The following is a 24,502-nucleotide window of genomic DNA, read 5'->3' on the forward strand; positions in this document are numbered from 1 at the left end:
CTGAAAGTAAGCTGAACAGAAACTGAAATTTTGTGGCTGCCGACCCCTACCATCTGCAATATGAAGTCTGCAGGATTGAAAACATTTTCTGTGTTTACCACTCAGTGTAATGCTGTGACCTTCCACTAATGTTGCTCAGTAATGTGTAAAAACAGCTTCAGTAATTGCTCAGGTGCTGATGGGATAATTGCTCAGTCTCTACTCAGTGATAGAATTATCCCTGTAGTTATTCCCTAAATACTTTATTCATCCTGGTCACTTTAAAAGTAGTCCAAAAGGCAATTTAGTAAAGCAATCAATGTCATGTGATTCCCCTGTAGAATACTATAATATAGCCTTGGAGCAAGTTAAAAATGAAGCTGTATTCTATGTGGATACCCAGAAATATGATATGACATATACTACATTGCCAGTGTTATATAGAAAGAGTAAATTAATATTCTATGTATATGCAAGGGAACACATAGGAAAAGCATGAAAAAGACAGATTGCCTCCCTACATACAGATTAAGCAGATAAGAATGGATCTGGTATAAACTAAATACAAGCTAATTATCTTGTTTCAATAGGATATTCAATATAACGCATAATGTTAATTGTAATAGAGCAGCAGCGGAAACTATGAACATACTGTATTTAGGAATTGGCACGGCAATAAGATTTATTCAGCTATAGAGTATACTATCTAGATAAGTATGTGCATTAAATACAATAATGACATGTGCATTATGCACCCCTTTGGAAATAAATGCACACAGTCTCTCAATCAGCACAGGAACTGGGATGTACATTTACATTTGTAACATTTTTCAGAATGCCCTCCCTGTAATCACCCTGCTCATTAGTGTACCCAGGCTGTGGCTGATCTCTGGGGAGAGTTCTCTCACACTGTTTACAGCTAAGCCCATCAAACAGACTGCTGAGGATACTGTCTTTACCCATCATCCACCACACCCCATAGCCCTCCTGCTTTTTTTTTCAATAGAGTACTGAGAAGTGTGAGGTTGGGGTTCTTTGTGAAACAAATCCATGTCTGATGGAAACTACTTTGTAAGGTACTACCCTGGGTTGCCTTTCATTCTTTTAATGAGTAAATGTGTAGCAGTTAGTCATTTTGAAAGTGCTCACTATATAACAACTAGTTTTTTTATTGCTGGCTCTGTAATCATACGGTTTTGATCTTTTTCCTTATAGCAAAACCTCTGACTTATAGATGGTGTTACCAGGCCTGAGAGTTCATAGACAGGATTGGCTTTGTCAACACATTCCCCTTAACTCCATCATGCTCATGACGACATCCTCTGTCAGAGACAAATGGAGGTTAGTGAGGGGGCAGATGCTTAAAAGTGAGTGTGCTTCTTGCCAGCAGGGTGGTGGGCTGCGAGGGTTTGGCTGCATTGACAGCTTGGAATAGCTGTAGACACAAACATCTGTCACACAGTCACAGCCCACCTTGTCCTTCACCAATCAGATGGACAGGCCCCTAAGGGCAGTCTCCTGAAACATCTTCTGAGACGTGTCTGCAATCTAAACACACACCACATGCTCCCATCTCCATTAGAGAAATCTACAGCAGGTTATAGATCTGAAAATGTAAAGAAAATCTTCTATGACCAAAAACAAGCCACATTCTTGTGTTATGGTGTCAGAATATAACCAGATCGGTATGATGAACAATTATAATTTTTCATACCACAGCGCTGTTTAATTTTCAAATCTGATTGGACAGTTGGTATTGATGATTCTTTTTATAACATCAGCTTTGACAGTAGTGGTGGGTGTAATTCAAATCCCAGGGTTATATTAAATGTGCATGTTCTAATACATTATTGTTTCCATAGTAACAACTCATTTACACCGACTTGGATGGTGGATGCTCTACAAAAAATAAGGGTAATAGTAATCAATATCAATATCAATGTCCCATTGCTGATTTTTTTCTTAGAACAGCAGAGCTTGTTTTGTTTTATTCCTTACATAGACAACATTTCAAAATAGTGTTATAGTGTTAATGTTAGGTGACAAAATAAAGGAAAAATGGTGTGTCTATTATGCTGTTGGAGGCATTTTGCTGGCATGATTTTGGTCCACTTGTCCACTTAGAGTGAAGCATCAATGCAAATCAATACAGAGTTATTCTGACAGATCACCTTTATCTTATGATGAAACAGGGCTGTCTTTCAGGATGACAATTTCCCCATCCACAGGACACAAAGACTGAATGGTGTATGAAAATATTGTAAGTCATATGTTATGGCCTTCACAGAGGCCAGATCCCACCCTACTTGAACAATTATGAGAGATTTTGGAGCAACATGTTACAGAGCGCTCTCCACCACCATCATCAAAACACCAATTGAGGGAATATATTTTGGAAAAGTGGTGTTCATCCCTGCAGTTCTGTTGACGAGACTTGTAGAATCTTTGCCCAGTTATACTGAAGCTGTTCTGTGCTTGTGATAGCCCAGAACATTAGTAAGACACTTAAGCTTCTGATGGTTCAAATGACAGCACACATGACAAAGCTGAAATCACATCACTTCAAACCATTTAAAAAGGACTGCTGGACAGGTACAACCACTTATCAGATAATTGGAGTTTTGAAGTAAACAGTGATTTTTCGAGCTGTGCTAGTATTAAGTTCATCAATATGCACCTCTTGGACTGGCCTTGAGAGAGATGTAAAGTGCTCTTACAGAGGGGGATGTTGAGAGCAGTGCATTTAGTAATTGAGGAAATGAAGAGAATAGAGTGCTCCTCTCTCTTCCTCCTTGCTAACATCACTAAAGTTAATGCTAAGCTAAAATAAGCATCTACAGACAAATTTTCACTCCTTGTTTTGATTTAAATCTTTAAAAAAAAGCAGATAGATGTAATATTATAGGCTACCACTTAGTAATCATGAAAAAAATGTTTCATAACGTTATGCAATATTACAGAGAAATTACATTGTAAAATGATAAATTGTGAATTTTAATTACTGTAATGATTGTTTACAGTAATGGCACAAGATAATTTAATAAAAATAAACTTAAGATATCAAATTACACTATAAGAACGTGCTAAAATTATAAGAAGCTGCTAAAAAAAAGTAGAACAAACTAAGCTATAGGGGTTATTTAATTAAAAATAACAGGCTAGCTGTCAAACTAGCAACCTACCCTGACTAACATTACATACCATTGCTTAATTTTATTTCTGGTTTAAACTTGTTGCACTTACCCTGATCAGCTAAAATAATTGAGGCTGTATGTCTTTTATCAAAACTTACAATGACCAAATAATTTAAATTAGGAAAAATTAGATAGCCAAAGTTCATCTGCTGCTTCAGATAAATGTTACAGCAAAGTTATGGTCCAATGATACACTATAAGCTGCTAGTACTGTAAATAATTTCCCAGAATATCAGGCGGGCTACAGTATCTTATTGTAAAGTACATTTTAAGTATTATTCTGGTTTGGACACAGTAGTTTATTCCCAGCGTAGCTAAACTGGAAAGTACTGAGGGAAGAGAACTGGTTACCCATGTAAGGAAAATGTCAGTATGCCCTCCTGTGGGAATTAAAGAACTCGTTCGTCACACAAATGCCAGAAAACATAGCCATTACTGAATATTACCAGGGAGTATGAGATGGAAAGTAAGACACTTTACCTTTCTGAGAAAAGGTAAATTGAATCCTCTCAGCACTCTGAAATGACTCCTCTACAGATGATGACAGCTCTGCATGGACAAAGTGTGCCTGTATAACCTGAAGTGACATTTAGGACAAAGGCTAGCACTCCAGAGGATTTAAAAACAATTTTAACTGTTTTATGCTAACCCAGGGACATATAATCAAAACATAAGATCACGATCTATTAAGCATAGAAAGGATCTTAGTGGCTTGCCATCAGCAAATGGCTTTAATTAAACAACATGTTTGGCAAGTCTTCCTTGGTTGTAAAATAAAAAATAATATTCTTTTATAACTCCACAGTGGTGCCCTAAAATGGCTTGACTATACTATCCAGGCTGTGTAATATGTTCTAATGACGTTACAAGTTCTAAAGACATATCAAGCTGTGAAGCTGTGAATGCTGTCTTTATCAATTAAATCCAATATAACTGATGTTAGCAGTTCTAACACCAGACTCAGACACCATAGAAGTCCATCTACTGCATTCAAATCCACAGGCTCCATCAAAATGTCTCTTCAAAGTTCCTCCCGCTAAAGAGTACAGAGGTGATTCTGGATACTCTATCCGATGCTTCCTTGACTCCCGTAACCTTCATCCTTCACTCTCAAGGTTAAGGATACTCTCAAGTTTTATACACAGAAATCATTTTATTGTAGCCATTGTTTGTAGAAAATATTTATTGATATGTATTTATTAACATTTAACATAAGTTTAAAATGAAAATAGTTTTTTACTGTAGTAATTTAAAAAAAAAAAACATACAAACTCAGTAAAATGCCCACGGGCATGTGAGGAGCCAGGTGATAAGTAGATTCTTGTTTTGGTTCAAATATCAGTGATAAATGTGTAATTTACACATGCTTTAAATTACAATCATTTGGTTTAAGCAGGAAAGTGGTGGGGTTGTGAAGGAAAAATGGCAAAGAGTTTTATAAGCTTTACATCTGGGCACAGACGTAGAAAGAGCTTGTGGAACAATGAAAAATGATGTCCACTTTTAACCAACCATATCTTCATCCACAGTTAGCTTCTTCTTCATATATATAGAACATACAGCTGTAACTTTTTTACCATGAGGGCAGTCATGGCCTAATGGTTAGAGAGTTGGACTTGTAACCCAAAGGTCATGGGTCCGAGTCTCAGGGATTGTAGGTGGGGGGAGTGAATGACCAGCGCTCTCTTCCACCCTCAATACCACGACTGAGGTGAGACCCTTGAGCAAGGCACCGAACCCCCAAACTGCTCCCCGGGCGTTGCAGCAAAAAAAAAAAAGGTTGCCCACTGCTCTGGGTGTGTGTTCACGGTGTGTTTGTGTGTGCACTTGGATGCGTTAAATGCAGAGCACAAATTCCAAGTATGGGTCACCATACTTGGCCACACTTCACTTCAATTCACTTCTAAGGAGATTGTGTTGATTACTTCCAGATTTGGCATGCTAGGATTTTTTTTGTTGCAAAACTCAAGTGTGTGATGTTTTTTTTTTCTTTGCCTAATCTCCTACTGTGGATGTTCTTACAACAAATAGACAATGAATTTACATAAAAAATTATGTTAAATGTTTTCGCTTTTCAAAAATCTATAATACATGCCCAGCGTAATGTCTCTCCAGCTCTACAGAGCTATGATGATGCTCATTCTAGTCTTTCTTCTTGCTTGTTCCTATTTCTCTCTTTCTTCTTTCACTTTCTTTTTTTTGTAATACAGGCTGGTTAAACCAGAACTTTTGGTCAAACTCCAGCCTTCTGCCATTGCTTCTGTAAAATATATCCATACTGCCACTGTAATCCTAGGCTTTCCGCCTAGTCTTTGTTTCCTGTTTATTTATAGTCTTGTATGGGCTGCCTGTGCACATACAAAATAACTGACAATTAGCAAGGATTGCTTTCTTACAGAGATGTTTTCTATTTGTGTTCTATAAGAAATTTGCTTAAATTTTATATCACATGACGTGCTGTTATCTCACCATGCTCAGTAAAAATTTGTAGATTTGCTCAGGGAAAAGCTTTTTGAAGAATGAAAAGACTGGACATGTGCACTATAAGACAATGACTAAAAATGTGCATTTACCTTCAATACCGTCTGCGTGTGTGTCAATAGTTCTAAGTGGCTTATAATGTGTTGCATATAGATAAACTAAAAGTAAATGTATATTTAATGATGCCTGGCTGCTTTTGGAGAAAAAGCAAGTGAGGTGCATCACTAAAATGAGCTTCAGAGTATTTTCTAATGCACCATATTGATGTGAGGAGAAATGCAATGCTAATACAAGAGATGTATGCAGAATAAAATGCTCTGAATGAGCCCAACAAAGACATTAATTGATAGTTTTGCACATATTATCCTCACAATAAAGCTGATAAAAAATGTACCACCAGAGTTTCCAATTACACACCACTGTGTTTTTATGACATCTCCCTGCAAATGCCAAGCAACCCAGGAGCCTTTAGCCTTCCCAAGTTCCCTGATGGACTGCAGATTTGGCCGGTTTTTCATCATTTGATCTGCTCAAATGCCAGAGCCTCCCACACTCTCAAAACACATCTGACTGATTCGTGCCATGATTACAGAGGGCTTAAAGAAGAGGCATACTGCGTTTCTTCCCATACGACATAAATAATATAAATGCACACATTGATATTTTGGGTATTTGATTTATGTGTGCATAACTGAGAGGGTAACATTACAGGGCATCATACAGCCCAAATAGAAAGCATATCTGTGAAAGATGAAAAAGCAACTATAGAAGCATCATATATTTAGGAAGCATTTCTGTCTATGAGTAACAGAGACAAGCTTATATCCACTTCTGGAGAGACACACTTGACCATTCAATACAGTAAATATATGACAAGAGTAACCTTGGCTAAGTGTGAGAGCTTACAAGGGCAGAGGGGGTCTCCTTTAGCTCTGTGCCCTCTGTCTCTCCTCCCCACTCAATTTCTGCCCCGGAGAGGAGACCCAGCTCGTTCAGGCTCACTGAAAGCATGGCTATATTTAACGTCCAATGAAATATTTATCCACTGGCTGATACACGGTAGAAAGAGGATGTGCAAAGCCAGCATAAACATGGGGAATGAGCCAGAGACAGACAGAAAGCCAGAAAATGAGTGAAAGCAACAACATGGAAGGGGTTCAAATAATGTGAAAATAGAATGCTTACATGTGTAGATTTGCAAAAAACATTGCATATTGACATGTTTGCACAAATGTTTACACATGTTTTATTCACCCATTATATCTTTCCCTGCTTGTTGCAAATGCAAAATGGTAAGCATGTATGATCATTAATTCACAAGACAAATAAAAGATGGAACATGATTTTAAATTCAGGTTCATCTTTTAAGAACGGTCTTCAGATGCTTTTCTCAGCACCTAAATCACACCTTTTTTAAAGTCACTCTCTAAAGGGATTAAGTGTAAACCGATGAAATCACATTTCAAAAGTGCACTGTATGTTCTGCTTAAACACATATAATACACCTATTCATAAGTTGCATGGTTGCATTCCATGAATTATACACTCTGTGCTTTTGCTTGCTGCTGATAGTAGGCAGGTCTCTCAGCAGGAGGTTCGGAAAGGCTTGGAAGCAAACTAGCGAGCTTGTGAAACTCAAATGGAAAGATAACACATCAGCATGTCAGGGGGTATCAAGTTTAGAGGTGATATGTTATTTATTTTTCTCCTGGATTCTTTCCATTTTTTCTCTAATGATTGGCCTAACCTGTAAGTTTTTTTTTTTTCTTCTGGAAAATATCCAGCAGCAGCATGGTGGCACAGTGGCTAGCATTGCCACCTCACAGTTCCAGGGTCTCCAGTTCGATCATGAGCTTAGGTTACTGTGTGTGGAGTTCCACATGTCCTCCCTGTGTCTGCGGGGACTTCCTCCCACTATCCAAGTACATGCAGTTAGGCTTGATTGTGTGTGTGTGAATGGTACCCTGCAATGGACTAGTGTCCTATCTAGGATGAATCCTCCTGCCTTGCACCCAGTGTTACTGGGACCCTGATTCAGAAAAAGCAGTTATTGAAGAATAATTTTTTTTAATGAATAAAAAAAAATAACCCAGAAGTAGAAATGGCAGCCCTGTCAGCACGATGTGTGAATTCTGGCTCTGATAGTTATACATTAGATGTGCAAATTAACTTTAGCCTAAGTTAAACCACCACAACCCAGACCAGGGAATTAGTAAGGATGTTAAAAGTGAAAATTGTTTATCCCACGTCATACTTGTCCTTCGTGCTTGAGCCTGCATCGCTTAAAGTAAAAACCTCCTGCACGTGCAACCTTTTCTGCTGCGTCCCACGGGATCCCTGTCACTGTCTAGCCTTTGTTGCTAAAAAAAAAAAAAAATAAAGAATAGTGCACTTCCTATTCATATCTGTATTTGGATCTGTTTAGAACATATTATCAGTTCAATATTAATAATGTATTCGGTTAGATCTCTAGTATGCATGTACATGTCCAGGTTCCTGTGTTTTTATGTGAAAGAACAATAAAATGTAGTTCTAATTAGTAGCTCTGGATGAAGTATTCCTTCAATGCATATGGACACAGCTTTGGGCATCTGTATGCCAATCATTCTGTCTCGCTTAGAGTCTCTTGGCATTGCTCCCAGCATAAAGCTCCAGGCTAACTACACTAAGGACATACATTAGGACCAACTGACATATGCCAGTGGCCTGACTCAAAAATTTACACTGTGAATGACACTCTGAATTTTTGTCTTTCCTTTCTGTTGTTTTTGTGAATTGCTTCAAAATGCAAACTACTGAAGAAGAAATGTGAGGAATGACCTTCACTTATCCTTCAGACAGCCAAGATCAATGGCAGTCTCCTACTTTGAGAGAGTGCCATCTTTCCTGTGAGGAGAAATATGTGGATGTGCACAGTATCTAATCTTCTTGTCAATATGCACCACTGTGCTTTGCTTCACACACTGACTTTATTCAAACAAACATTAGGTACACAAGATCCTTGGAACTCCAGCAAACAGGATTACAAGCCTGTATCTGAGATTCCCCTCTCACAGGCACATCAGAACCAATCATCCCGACACACTCAGAACAAGTGAGGGGTCAAGCTACGTCCCTTCTGGAGTAGCTGTTACAGCCTCTGGGTCCTGGCGCCTCTAAAGCTCAATGTGTGTGATCACGTTTAACCTTGGTGCCCTGCTAAGTGCCACGGTCATGCCTGCTTAGTGTGCATGCTAGTACCACTAACATACTCAGAAAGAGAGTGGGAGAACTGAACATAGCAGAGGAGGACAGGAAGCATACTGCAGAGCTGCAGATCTTTCTCTCTATGTCTGTCTCTTTCTGCCTGATATTTTCATTATCCAGCAGCCCTGTGATTTACAAGCCAAGTTATTATAAGAGAAAACCTACGTGTGCATATATACGACTGCACATGTTCTCTTTCTCTCTCTCTTTCTCAAATGCCAGACACATACATACAATAGAATCAAAAGCATCCAGTTATACTAAAAACTGAGCAGGATATTTTAGATTTAAATATTACATTATAAATATTTATTTGCAGGAACTATTTGTACATAAGTGATTCACTCTACATAAGTGCATGGTGTAATCAGTTCCACCAGAGAGCAAGTGACAGTCTCATTTCATGGTGTTATGTGCATTATTATGCATTGGCAAACACCTTTTTTCGCATATTTCTATGCATACCACTTATGTAGCATAAAAAAGAGCTTTCTTGCATTTTTTTAAAAGTATCAACCAAGAGATTTTTAGCAGTACAGATTGCTCTTGCAACATACCAATAGGCTGGTTGATCAAAACGGTGCCAGTGTATAGTTTACATATTGGTTTCTCTCTAATGCAGTCACACAAATATTCAATCTCAGGGCCACAGTTATAAAGCAACCTAACAGACAACTTTTCTATTTCACACCCAGTTAATACTTACTTCTAATACTTACCATCCAAAATGCTCAAATACAGGGTAGTCTCCAAGATCTAGATAACACCATAACAACTAGCAGCAAATGTCTATGGAACAAATTTGTAATATCCAGAACCTACGCTCCCTGTAACAGGATTCTTCAAATGTTTTTCAAGGGGTTCTTTAGGTAGTTAAGGGAAGTTAAATATAGCTTCCTATACTTAGAATCCCTTCTGATTGTAGGGTCCTTAAAGGTTCTTAAGGGTTCTAGGTGTGAGCGTTGAGGGCATACCTGCCTATTTGACCAAACATACCAGTAAAGTACATATAAGTAAATACATTTATGTCCTATCAGCACTGAGTATGTCATACATGTATCTTGTGCCTTGGGTCCAGGGGAAACATTATTTCGTCTCAGTGTATACTACAAATCGTATATGGCTGTCATGACAATAAAGATATACTTGACTTTACTATAAAATAAAAAGAGTTAAAGAGAGTAAAAGGCAGCTATAGAGAAAGGTCATGCTCCTATTGGCAACCATGATGCAATTATTTTGCTAAAAGCTTTAAAAGCCTGAAACCCAGCACCCGCTCCACTGTGGCAGGGAACTTCATCTCTCTGCACCATTTTTCACAAAGATATCATATGTGCAATAATGTACTGATTCGTACTGTATCACTGCACAGTTACTGTACATGATTCTTAAGATTTTGCAGATATATACCTTTTCTTGTACATATGTACATATTCATTATTATTTTATACTGCTTCTCCAATATGTGACTTCTTTATCTATTTCTATTTCTATAGAATTTCTTTTTTTTTTGTTAATTTGTAACTAATTTGTTTACTATGTTACATGTGCAATCAGCAAGACAAATTATGTAGCATACCTGGCAAATAAAACTGATTCTGATGCAGCAGGATCCCTGGGTTCAGTCCGGCCCTGGAATTATGTTTTTACTCACCAGTTTCCTGTTGATAGTGCTCAACTTTACTCCTTAATAAAACACACTTGAAAGGGCTCTACCATCTATACTATGTCACATAGACATTATTTCACTGCTGGATGATTTTGGTTGCACTGAGAAAATTGGTACATTAAACTCACTTCACTATAATGTATCGTATTAAATTATGGATTTTTTGTGAAACACTTCTTTAATGTTAGGAGACCTTTTTTGATGGTTTTTAAATACTACAGAGCATTCATTTGTGTAATTTATATCCCTTCTGTATGCATAAATTACGAAAGTTCTAAACCTCTCTTTAAAAGCCCTTAGATTTCTAAGTACTTTTAAGAGCTCTAGGGACACATCACTTTATATATGAAACTGAAAATTAAGGATCATAAACTTAAGGACACTTTAACAATTTATTCAAGTGTGACTTATTACTACATTAAACAGTAGAATATAACACATTCTAGGATTATTCAAGGCTGTGCCCCAAACTGCATACTATACACTAAATAGTGTGTTTAAAGAGTAAAGGCACCACTTTACACAGTAGTTATGAATTTGTCCTCATCTGCAGTTTGGCACATGGCCTAGGTATTTGAGACTCAAAGAGTGTACTTACCATTGCTGTCATCAACTTAGTATTACAAAAGTGTTAGCGAAATCTTAAATCGCAGTTACTAAGGGAAACAGCGAACCCTCTCACCTCCAACAAGAGACTGTTTTAGATATCAATAATTAATATTAGGCAGCTTGCTTGTTCTGGGTGCTGCACTCTGTTTATGCATCACCTATATCAAGACAGTGTGGGGTATCTATAGATGTGGGCTCGCTACACAGCCCAACAAATAGAACCTACTGAGAAAGCTAGCTGGTTAACTTTACCCTAGTGAAAAAAAGGTATGCTTTATTGTATTTGTAATGTATTTCCTGTTTCAATAGTACATTGCAAATATACTAACAAAAAATTCTAAAAAAAAAAAAAAACTAACCCTAACCCTAACTTTAAATATATAAAAAGTGTATTACCACCATGCTTTTACCTATTTTTACCATACAACTTTTAACACACTTTAAAATAATTGTAATTTAGTATATTTTCTAAAAATATATTTTACAAAAATATACTTGAATTGAAAGTTTTGTTTATTTTTTAAAAGTGTATTTATTTGCACTTTATGTAAATATATTTTAGTATTATTTTTAACTGTGTGCTGAAAATGACCATTGTAACAATGCATTGAAAGTATACTTTCAAAGTACATTATTAAATAACCTGAAGTTGTAGTATACTTTAAGTTACATTTTGGAGTAATTTTTAAGTGGACTTCTTCATGCTTGCAATTCACTTCATTACTGCTTTCAGAAAGTAATAAAACATATGATAAATGCGTTGAAAGCCCATTTAAAACATTTATAAATAAAGGGTATGCACTGCACAAAAGGCCACTCTTGTAATTGTGATTTAAGTATTTTAATAAATTTATACAATGTCACAGAGAGGTCCAATGTATAAACATCTATCCATGACTAATTTTATACCAACAGCACACCATACGAACACAAGAAAATGTGTTCTACAGGAAAGTAATGTTTCAGATGAATTTTGGACGAAATGAGCAATTAAATTAGCATTAGCCGATGCTATTTTGCTTAGCTCGCTATGAGTGCTGTGGCTGAAGCTTACAGAGTGCTAACAGTTAGCCTACTAGCTAATCCGATAGACTTAATATTGTTCGGGGAACTTAGTTGGCTTGGTATTGCTAACTTCATAGAGCTAGCTATTTATAAAGGCAGCGTTGCAGTTTACACACTTGGTAGTTGATGTTTAACTGTTTGTGCTCTTGTCTGAGGGGATTTGTGCATTTTTAAAGTTGCTATTCACACTTCTTGTTTTTGACAGCAAGGCCGCGAATTAGCCATCATCTCAGTCTCCAGTTAGCTTAGCCTGTTAGCTAGCTAGCTAGTCGTGTGAGTGAGAGAGAGAGGGGGGCACTCGTGCTGTGCCTCGAGGTGCCCGCGATGTTGGAAAAGGGTACGACGGAGATTTCAGGCAAAGGAAGAGGCAGAAACGGCAACAGTAACAATTCTCGGTCAGTGATGAGGAGCAGGGTAAGTGACGGGTGGTACAGGCCCGGGTTGGCTAATCGGGAGCAGCGGGAGGATTCCCGGAGAGCCGGTCTGTGTTTTGACCGCGAGGGTCGGTGTTGTCATGCCACTGGGTTGAAATACAGATGGCTGTTATTGAAGTTACATGTTATTTATTGTAATAACCCTGACAAGAAGTGCATTCAGCATTGGGGGAAAAAATAGCATATTTTTTACTCAAAAATAATATATTTATGGTATATTGCTTGTGTGTTTTGAAGACACTCTTAATTAATTTGTAATGTACTTGTAATACAAAAAAGTACACTTTAATATCACTAATCAAGCATGTAATTATCTTACACAGGCATATACTTAAAGTGTACTAAGTATACTTGAAATTGTTCCAATTTAGCACATAAAAGTACACTAAATACACTTAAGGTTATGCTTTACTACAATTTAATTACAACTAAAATATAGTTAGCACAAAATTAGTTGTTCCAAAATAGCACACTTCAAGTTAACTAATCATTAACACATTTAAAGTATACTGACAATTAGTCTGGCTGCAAGTATACTTAGCATTATTTTTTTTTTCACTAGGGTGGCTACTATCTACGTACCTAAAATACAAGCCCTTGTTGTAGGCGAGAGAATTTGCTGATGCCCAGTACCTCACGGTAATTGTACTGGATAATTCATGCAGTTCTACAGTAAAACATACAGGGATAAAAGTAGCCAGTTAGCTGGATGATGATAGCTATCTAACTAAATCACAAAACACAGCTAGATACAAGTGAAGAACAAAGTGCACATGCTTGGCGTGTATATGAGTATTTGTGTATGTTCCTCTGTGCATTTTCTTATGTGCTTTATGTTCTCTGGCCTGTCTTTTACCTAGCTTACTAATATTAGCTGTCATTAACATTAGCTTTTCACCCCACTACATCTGACCAGAGTGACTCACAGTTTTTTGTTTCTCCTGATTCAATGTTGCCAATTATTTTATATTGAACTACAACAGCAAAAAATATTAAAACAAAAGCACATAACAGCTTTTAAATTCAACAATAAAGGCATTATTTAAATTCATGTTTGTTTCTTTTCACATAACACAAGTTTGAATAGTACGAATAATTTTTGTATTTATTGATTTTTATTGATTTTATAGATGATTAGTCATCTCCAATTTAATAAGAAATTATTTATTAGTAATAAGATTTTTTCTTATTTAAATTTATCCCCTTGCCTGGGGATAGAGAATGACTGGTGGAAGTTTGAATGAAACTGACGAACTTTGGCAATGAGAAAGATCTGAACGGAAATATCAGCCTAATACAAACTGATGACTCATACCACTGAGGCTGTTTTGGCTAGTGAGGCTACTGATTCATGGCATGTAGTAGGTGGTACTTGAGCTAGCCAGGTTTCTGACCAAGCACACCATGCTGTATATTACTGCACATAGGACATCTTACATAAAACTAGGGTAAAGAAGTAAAAAGTAGGCTATGAGTTTTTTGCTTTTGCAATGTTGGTCCAATTTGGCTGCCAGTGGATGACAGAGCAGCAGTTTCAGCCTCTTCACAGATTGTATCGGGCAATTTAAAAGTCTGGAACACAGTCAGTGGTAAAAAGTGTAATGAAAAGACATCCTAAAAGGAAAATAGTGTTACTTAAGTGATAATAACACTGCCTAAATAAAGAAAAAACTTAAGTACGTTTGATACATAATTTTGTTTTCTATCCTGTACAAAATATTTCATTTTCAGTTTTTTTATTACTTATGTATTTCCATATATAAATACTAGACCCTGTCTTTAAATAGAAAATTAAGAATCTAGTACTGTTCAAAGCACAAATAAAGGAAGCATAGGCATTGTCAGCTCCAGAATTATAGATACAAACCAATCATGTTTGTTCACCACTCGCATCGCATCTGTTATGCGTGGCATATGAAATATCAGTCATTTTAAAAAGACATTTAAGCTCTTAGATCTAAAATGGGGCAGAAAAAAACCCAGTCTGTCTTTATAGTCAGTCAGCATAACCAGTTGGCTTGGCTCTTGGGTGGACCTCTGTGTTTGGCAGTGGCCAAATGGTGAAACTGTAAATGAAGCCATTCTGTAGCTGTTGGTCTCTTGTTATAAAGCCCCAATCTTCCATCCTTTGAACATCATATCTTATGCGATACAAAATCAAAATATCAGTTCTTCTATATTTGGAGTGTATGCAGCACGGCATTATGTGGAATGCTTTGTGATCCTGTATTAGTAATGAGGTATCAAGGTATCATTTATCAAGTTGCAGCTTCAACACATTCTTATATGCACATAAGATCTAATCAATGAAATCAGTATATTGTAGGCTAGCCCAGCCACTTGCATGGGTAGATGAAGTGGAACCATGAAATGGATTCTGCACTTGTTAGGCACTTATCAGACCGGGGTGGAGGATCCAACTATTTTGCCACGGTAGCCTTAACACCAGCCTGTAGCACCCTGCTGCTGATAGTGCTGCTGCTGTGCTGTGCTCCTGCTTTACACTCTGATCTTCAGTCTGCCTCAATGTCAAGCTACCTGCACTCTGCCAAATGGGCCTCAGAGATGCCACCAATAAGAGAAAAAAACAATGATAAAATTAGCAAAGATCAAAGGATAAGAGCGCTATACTAATGACAAGACAAGAATGGAAAAGAGGATGAGTGTGACATTACAGGCACATTTTACAGGCTGTGGTGAGGTCACGGTCATGGGCACAAGTTGAAAATTGTTCTAGTTCTGAAGGAACCCATTTGGTGGCCTGAAAAAAAGGAAGTAGAACTGACTTGATGTAGGATCATTTGGGAGAATAAATTACAGACAGAATTGTGAGAGTGTGGTGACTAAAAAAGTATAAAAATTCTGAAATACTGTGTCTAAATATACTATTGTGGCTAAAAATGAATACATGCAAATTGGAAGCTATTGGCTAATGTTAAAGCATCTGGTATGTATGGGAAGACAGATCTAATACAAAGGCTGTTGGAGTTTATGTTCTAAATCTATTTTTAAATAAGTAAATAAATATATACATGCATGTTCAAAAAATAAACTGTTTTGGGTATTTTGTTTTCTTGGGAACTGTAATTCTTCTGTAATGAAAATGTAAGTAAAAAGGGTATTTTGCTCTGAGGCATATTGCTATTTCCATAAAACCATGCTTTGCAAAACAGCCTTTCAAACCTTTGGCTTGTTGGGTAACAAACAAGTATGTAATGGTGTGATTGTGTATTTGCGCTTCATCGCATAAGCTGCAGCCAGAAATGACAAACTCTCACTTCTTTCAATATGTCTGATATCTTTTTGTTCTACATGATGTAACCACAGGGACAGTGAGGACTAGCATAGTGATCTGAACTCATTTCTATGATAATACAATGTCTCCTCGCTTTCTGAATCTCAGGTGCTATAATGCCCCAGCATTGTTTACAGCTCAGTGGGACTCCTGCAGCTTTAACCTTACAAACTCAATATGTGATGCTTTGCCTCTAATGTTGTTTTTCACTGAGTGATAACACACTTGATGTCATAACCATGGTAATCTCTCATTTACTCTGGGAGGTCTCAAAAACTTGACTCTTAGGTGATATTAATGAGTTATCATGAGACAGTTGACAATTCTGAAGTCTATGAATGATGCGTATATGATACAAAAATATGCCTTATTTTTAAAGTAAAGACATTTATGTTGAACAGCTGTCTTTTTAAAACAATTTAATTACAAAAAAACTAGGCCAGCACTAGAGAATTTTTTGAGACTTGTTAGTAGCTGAAATGACATAATCAGGACATTGCAGCATAGATTTGGCTCAGAAGTTGGCTCAACTGGAAGGTTGTAAGTTCAAATCCTGGGATTTACAGAGCGCCACTGTCTGGGAACAAAGCCATACATCGTAGATATATGCTTGGTTTAGATTCTGCCTTTCTTGGAAGTTGTTCTGTCTAAAAATACAATTAATAATAAAATAAGAAAATTAAATGTAAATGTATAAAATGTATAACTAACCCAAATTAGGCATTAATCATAAATCCAAATAATTAATTTATGAAACCAAATTAATGAGTTTAACCAAATTTTGTTATAATTTTAATGTGCCATGATCCTGACTATCCATCTAAATCATAATTTTATATCATCTAAATGGAAGTGTTCCAAAATGGCAAACTAGACTTTAGTGCACAGAACTTATAAAACATAATGCAAGCGGACAGCTGAATTTTAAGATGACAGCATGAAATAACAGGTTTTCCCTAAACAAATCATGTAAATTAATAGCAGCTAATAACAGTAGGTATCAGTGGCATGATCAATGGACTAAACAAATGCTTGACAAACTGAAATCTGTTTTCCAATTACACTTCTTTTTCTCTTCCATCTGCTGGTGTAAATGATTGCCTGAGTCACAGCTGAGCATTGAGGGTGGGTCTGCAGTGTTTGGAATTCTTTAGACATCTCCTTCATTTTCTTTTACTTGTAAACAAAGCTCTCTTGGATTACTGTGCAGTCAAGCCCAACCTTTTCATTATCCACATTTGACTGTAGGAAGCAGAAGTCCACTTGAACTTAGAGTATATATCTACCCTTGAGTCATGACTTCCATTTTGAATTTTATAACTGGCATGCTTGAAAGCTTCAGCACATTTTAATCTTGTTTTGGTTAAAACAGTGAGATATTATTCATTCAGTGTATAACTTGATGTTCTTCTCTTCTATATCAGAGGATGAGAGGTAATAATCATTGAATGGAACATAGCTCTTCTTTTTTTCATTTTCCCTGTCACACAGTAATTCTCTTTTTTATTTCTCTCTCTCACACACAAACACTCATCTCATTCTATCTTTCTGTCTCTATCTCACATACAGACTCTTTCCTCTTTACACTCTCTCTGTGTCTCTGAAGGCACCTACCCACAAAACACGTGCGTGCGCACACACACACACACACACACACACACACACACACACACACACACACACAGTAACTGAGGAGAGTATGTGAAGGCTTTACTGCAGCTATTCTTTCACAGTTAAACTCACTGCAGTACTTCGTCCTGCTCCTGCAATAATTCCTGCCCCTGTCTGATGGGTTATGCTCTGCTGCCGCTACTTCATATAATTAAGCTGTCAACACTATCAGCTAGAGCTGGGCATTCCTGTCCAATTTAATACCCAATCCAAATATATTCACAACTTCAACTAAGCACATCTAGATGTTTTAATTTCATAAACCTTGATCTCTTTCCAGGTCACTCCTCGTTAAGTAACGATTGGCCTATTTGCATAGAAACAAGATTTTAGGTCAAAAACTTGATTCTTAGTTGTTACAAAGTTTTCCTTGTTCATTAAACTTTGCATCCTATACCACAATGCTACTGAATTCTGATTGGTCATAATTTTCCACCATAGGAGAGTCTTCAGGACAAAGGAGTTTGTGCTTTCTGGTTTCTCTGTAACATGACAATCTGTTTTTTCATCTCATTAATTTCAAGAGAGAAAAAAAAGAGAGGCTAGAAGGAATAAGTATTTAAAGCTGTGATAACATAAGTGAAACAGGAAATAACTTTTCTCACAGACATTCTACAACATGTAAATATAACTACAAACCCTAAATGTAAATGTAACTACAAAAAAGGTTAACCCTTTAACAAGTGGCTCAGCCACATGGTTACCCATATTTATCATTGTAATTCCAATATATAGTGTTCATAAATTGGTCTCCAACTTTTCCCTTTATCTCAAGGGATTACAATGAGTCTTCTTGACATAATACGTCCACAGTGGGGCTCTTTCACTTTGTGAAATATAGCTCTAAAATCGGCATGAAAACTAGACGTTGATATTATCAGCTAAAATGTCAAAAGTTAGTAAAAAGATCAAACATGTACCTTGTTTTTGACTTTCCACACTTGACATTATGAAGGTATAATATTAGAGTCATGCCACTATATTTATGTATGAGTTGTGTTAAACATGTTACCACATGGTTGCTTAGTCGCTAAACTGAAGTGGCTTAGCAGTTCACTGCCAGCTGTCAGTCAGCTGTGAGCTAGATTTATCAACAATTTCATGAGCATAATGTTTTATCAAGATAATTATTGTTTTACAATGATATCAGAATGATGATACATTGAAAAGATATCAATAAACATGAAACATTCACTCATGAACCAAACAAACAGTGGTAACAAAAAAACAACAAAACAACAGTGGTAGCTTAGTGGTTAAGACATTGGACCACTGCTCAGAAGGTTGTGAGTTTAAATCCCAGCACTACCACTGCTGAACAAGGCCCTCAACTGCTCAGTTATATATATAGTCTAAGTTAATTGTAAATCACTCTGGATAAAGCTGTCTCCCAAATGCTGTATATGTAAAAAAGGAAAGGCAACAAACTGAGCAGCTATGGGTTAAATGTCTGTGAGAGAGGTGCTTCTACTGTTTATTTTAAATGGGCAACTCAACCCACTGGTAGACGTCTAATTCCTAATCTAAAGGGAGAATTTTAAAAAATCACTGAAATTCTGTTGACTGTGATCCAATTATGGAATTAACTTTTTTTCTTTTTTTTTTCTTTTTTTTGCACAAGGCTTAAAAAGTACATTAGGTCCTTCATAAATATAAAATTAAAATATAAAACTAGAAATATAGATTGCAAACTCTCACACATAATATGATGTGTTTTCTAGTTTCAAGAGAAATCATGAATGCAAAAAACCCATGAATGAACAACTTTGGGTGTTGAAAGATTCAGGAAAATTGCTAAAAACTCTCAATATCACGTGTAATGAAGACATCACTAGAGTCAGATTTGCATGTGTACAAGTGTGAGTGTGACTGCTCACTGTGTGTGTGTGTTATGACTCTTGGCTGAACAAAGTGTTATTGTTACCTTATGTCTCTATGAATGTGCTAATTTATTTAAATATCATAAATATGTATTGCAAATTTTAGGCCTCCCTTTATGCTCAAAATTGAGGCATGATGGCAGTCTACATTTAAATAAGCATACTCTGCCTCGTTCTTAAATTTGGAATATAAAAAATAACATGGTATTAGCACAAAGATGAAACATTTGCAGCAAGGTGTAAAACTCAAAATGGAGTCTGGGTCAAAATAACTGTAAATGATGGAGCAGGTCACATATGAGAGGAAGACTAAATAACCCATTTAGTACAGGCCAGTCTCATTTCTCATTTCACGTTTCACATTCTCTACATGTCATATATATAATTACCTCTTTATAATCAGCCACCTATAGGACACATTTACTTAAATATTTACTGGGATAGTGCACATGAATTAAGACTTGTTGGGGCAGAATTATATCTACTGTGCTGTGGCTGCTGTGGCATGTATACGAGTGTGAGTGTGGGATTGTGCTGCAGTCGTGCGGATTGTCACAGCCAAGCTTAGGAGTGACAGGCATCAGGGGAAATAACAAAGCCAAGACGCATGTGGGACAGCTGACAGAGGAGGGAAATTAGTGAGTGAAAACAGAGCCAATGAGGCATGAAGGAGCCTCTCTTCTCCCTCTCTCTCTCTCTCTCTCTCTCTCTCTCTCTCTCAATCTATCTATCTATTTCTCTCTACCTCACTTACCCTTGGCAAATGGAGTTCCTCTGCCCAGCTACACTAACCGTCGCAAGGCAACAAACCCCAGGAGAGTGAATGGTTGGATGGATGGCGGTCTAATAGACAGGCGTGGAAAATGGGAATGAACCAGAAACGGGTTTGTTTAGCAAGAACGTCAGAGGAAGCACCCAGCATGCCCTCCAGGCTGTCAGAAATAATCCACACATTAAGGCACATAAGAACACATCTCACACACAGACATGCACACACACACACACAGTTCCATTTGAGTGCTGATTGGTTATTACTATTTAGCTTCTGTAGGCTGCACTCATCATTGTGCTGCTGATTGCATAGAAGGCTCTAAACATAAACACAGAACCGCTTCTCATTATTACTCTTATGATTAGTTCAACCTTTGGGGCTGGTCGGGGAAATATGTGTTTAATTACATCCAGTGAGAATTCTGTATCATTTCCCATTCTGCTAATTTCCTTGTCCAGGCAATTTTTGTGCCTCCTAATTTATCTGCACACATGCACATGCATACATCCACATGTATATACATATACACAGTACTCTACCTCAAGGAAACATGTTTCATCGCCTCTAATGTGGGCAGCTCAATTCTTATATTGCACTTTACACTTTCAAAAGTGTGCCAACACGGCCATCTGTACTTCTGCCTGAATGACCAGAGATGGTGCAAACAGACAACAGTTAGAGTCTGCTGAGATTGCTGAGATATTTTACTGAAAAGGCCAGAAGGTTTGGATCTGTTCGACAGATAGAAAAGCAGACCGCTCACAGGACAGGAAAAAATCCTATGTTTGCTTTCTTTCCTCTCTGTACATCCAGTTTGTGTGTGGATGGGTTCGTACTAAGTCCTACATTAATCTGACCAATCCATTCTCATTGTAAAGCCTGTGACAGAAGCACCCCGAACAGGGTGAAAGCCACTTCTGCCATGACAGACATAAGCCTCTAGTCATATAAGGTTTTTTTTGGACCTCGGAGACATCCAGTTGCGCCAGGCAATATATAAACTTCAGGTGCTAGACTGGACAGGTCTGTGCCCGGCACATGGGGGCTGACTGACATACTTTGATCTCACTGTTCTGGAGAGGCAAATAAAGCAGAGGTCGTACCCTGCAGTGAAACAAATATACTTGTGTGTCCAACTCAGCCTAAGGGTCTAGGCTCCTATGTCAGTTCAAGAATACAGTCTAAATAATCCTTATAATGATCTACTTCTGCTTTGCATTAGGCTGTATCACACCATCCCATAGTTTATTATTTTCCCCCATTCTGTTTTATGGTTTGGATTTGAGGATTGTAGTGAAAATGCTCCAAATGTTCGCTGGATTTTCAGGACAATGTGCTCTGAGCTCATTTTTGTCCCCAAGTTGTGAATTCCTCTCAAGCAGAAGAAATGGCCTGCTATATTGACTGCCTGGGTAGCTTGGGATCTCATCTAAAAAAAACCCTGCAATTCTTCTACCAATGAAACAGGGCTCCCTGAGGACATGAGGACAAGCAGGTGAAAACATGTTGTCCATTTGACTTGCCTTTCAGGTCTCATACACTACAAATAGAGACAATTTTAAAATATTGACCTGCTAGTGTGTAATCTTTATGGGAATTAGCAGGAACTGCCTGTGACCTTTTGCGACCTTTTTATCACAAATGTTCTGGCTCAGATTATGGGCAGACTGTAGGATCATTCATAAAGTTAACAGCTTATACTGACAACTCAGGACAGATATAACACCCACACACACAGCTCATTTCCTTTCTCAAGCTCATAACCACTCATCAAATTTGCTCTCCATCCATGGGGAAAATTCAGGAGTTCTCGTGCAAAAATTTTTACCATTTGCTTTGTTCAAGCACTCAAGATACTCTTTTCCCAAATGTTGAAATTAGGCTTAACAGCCCTTTTACTGGGACCTACAATCATGTTGTCACACTCAAATGTCAAGCTACACTGTAAATAATTTCTGTAATTTCTGCAATAAAATAAAATGTTGTATTCAAAAAAGGATAACACTTCAATGTCCTTTACTGTTTTATACTGTAGCCTGTCTGGTATTTCTGATAAAATATTAACAGTACTAGCAATTTATACCACGTCAAAGGACCATACTGTAACACTGCTATATTGTAATACCACAGTAAACCATACAGTATGATTAACTTTACTATAAAACTCGGTGGCACAATCTTTATCTGAAGCAGCAAATTAATTTTGTGTAGCTAATTTTCCATTTTTCATTTCTTCCATTATTTTGTCATCCTACATTTTGATATGAAATGCTAATTATTTTTAATATTATGCTAATAATTATGTTAGCAAAGCAGGGTAAGTGCAAGGATAAAGCTAGGCAATACTAGGTAATGTAAGCCTAGCTAGATAGCTAGTTTGCTACCTTTGACATTTTAAATAGATAACCCCTATAACTTACTTTCACTGGAGGTCCTGTTTTTTTCCCCCTTCTCTCTGTTCACTGTAGTGATTTCTTACTGTGTAATAACCCTCAATCATTTTAGCAGCTTCTTATAGTGTAATCGGATATGTTTCTTCTTATTAGAAATGAAATTTTCTGAGTTCTATATTTGGCCATACTAGACATTAAACAACAGTATAACTAAATTTCATCAGTGGTTTTTACAGTAATATAATGTTATCAATATGCAGTATTGCACCCTATGTAATATACAGTACAACATGCCATTACATGTTGTACATGTATGGTTTAAGCATTACAGTATGAATGCTGGAAGTATTAATTAATCAAACTATTGGCAACCCTGCTGGCAATATTTTACAGTAAATTTGCAAGGTATTTCTTTTTATCATGTACCAAACAGCAACAATTACTCAACTAAAATTGCTTAACTTACTTAAAAGTTGCTATAGCTTAAACAACAGTATTACAGTATGTTTTACACCTATTTGTCTATCTGCGTGTGCATCACACTACTGAAAATACTATATGTTATATCAGTACTTTCTAAGCCTTAAGGTATAATGTACAGTGCTTTCTTAGACTTGGTAGAGGTGAAAATTATTACCAGCCTGTGGAAATCCTCTCACACCTGCCAAACACATTATAAAAGGTTGTATATCCCGACCCTTTCACTCACACCTCCTCTGATGAGCTATGGTTTTTATGACAGGCATCTGACAATGTGCTGACAGAATCTGCAATTTCCAAAATAAGCTGATACTAGATGTATCTTCTTATTTAACATCCATTCCTCCACTTTTAAGAAGGTTACATGAAATTTTGGTTGATGAATATTTAGTAGTATGACAGCCAATATTCAAGAGTTGGCTTGGGGCTTTTTTGGCTTTTATGCCACACTAGAGTGAGTTTATTGCCCCTGGCTATGCACCAATCAAGCATAAAGGCTGTCTCAGCCAATCAGTTTACTTGATGTAAGGTACACAGGTCTACCGGAAGGAGAGAAACCTGCACTGACTGCAGATGAACTATTTTTGGGGCTTGGAAAAAATACAGCTGAGATTAGATTTCATTGTGTGGGAAGTGCAAGGAAATGGTGTGAGGAAGAATTTTATGTGTGTGTGTGTGTGTGTGTGTGTGTGTGTGTGCATGTGTGTGTGAGAGAGACAGACAGACAGACAGATGGACAGAGTATGTAAATGAGGGCGAACAATAGTTTGCAGCACCTCTGAGCTGACCAGTAGTTGAAAAATGACTACCCTCTCTGTAGGGCAGAAGTGACTGCCAAAGCACTTTAATAAATTGGAGAAGTGTGATTGCTCAGCCAGATAGTCTGTCAATTAGAGCCAAGACTACATCTAAGGCAGGCCGCTATTCAGGCACATTATTCACTGTTAAGCCACACTCACTTTTCCGTTCTCACTTGTATTAAAACACGTTCTGCTGCTACAATGCTTTTGCTGGAAAAACAAAAAACAGTTTGGTTACTCATGCATTGTCTGCTCTTATAACACTAACACGTACTATATACAAAACCATTAGGGAACAAATGACAGAAGTTAGATGTGGTCTGCACCCAGGGCTTATGTGTATTACATAAGCTTATGTGTGTGTCTCTCCAGATGGATGACCCATGCCATGGACCAGTCTACCCTCAGGCAAAACACAGGCCACTGAGAGGTCTCACTGCTGTGACTGAAATGGAAGCAAGAAGGACACCAATGCAAAGGTACAGCAATACTGTGAATGAAAAGACATATGCTTAAATCTCTGTATTATTCTCT

The 24,502-nt window shown here is 37.2% G+C and overlaps 1 protein-coding gene and 1 long non-coding RNA gene across 3 annotated transcripts in view; one reads left to right on the top strand and one right to left on the bottom strand.

Moving 5' to 3' along the window:
• nrg3b (neuregulin 3b) overlaps positions 1–24,502 on the bottom strand; it is a 138,107-nt gene that overhangs the window by 59,468 nt on the left and 54,137 nt on the right. The gene's annotated exons all lie outside the window — the stretch shown is intronic.
• LOC128319540 (uncharacterized) overlaps positions 12,616–24,502 on the top strand; it is a 63,992-nt gene continuing 52,105 nt past the window's right edge. Inside the window, exons 1-2 of the long non-coding RNA XR_008303001.1 lie at positions 12,616–12,657; positions 24,341–24,447. This is a non-coding gene — a long non-coding RNA (uncharacterized LOC128319540). The remainder of the gene's footprint in view (positions 12,658–24,340; positions 24,448–24,502) is intronic.

Source organism: Pangasianodon hypophthalmus, chromosome 12 (genome assembly GCF_027358585.1).
Source record: "Pangasianodon hypophthalmus isolate fPanHyp1 chromosome 12, fPanHyp1.pri, whole genome shotgun sequence".
NCBI classification, from domain to species: domain Eukaryota; kingdom Metazoa; phylum Chordata; class Actinopteri; order Siluriformes; family Pangasiidae; genus Pangasianodon; species Pangasianodon hypophthalmus.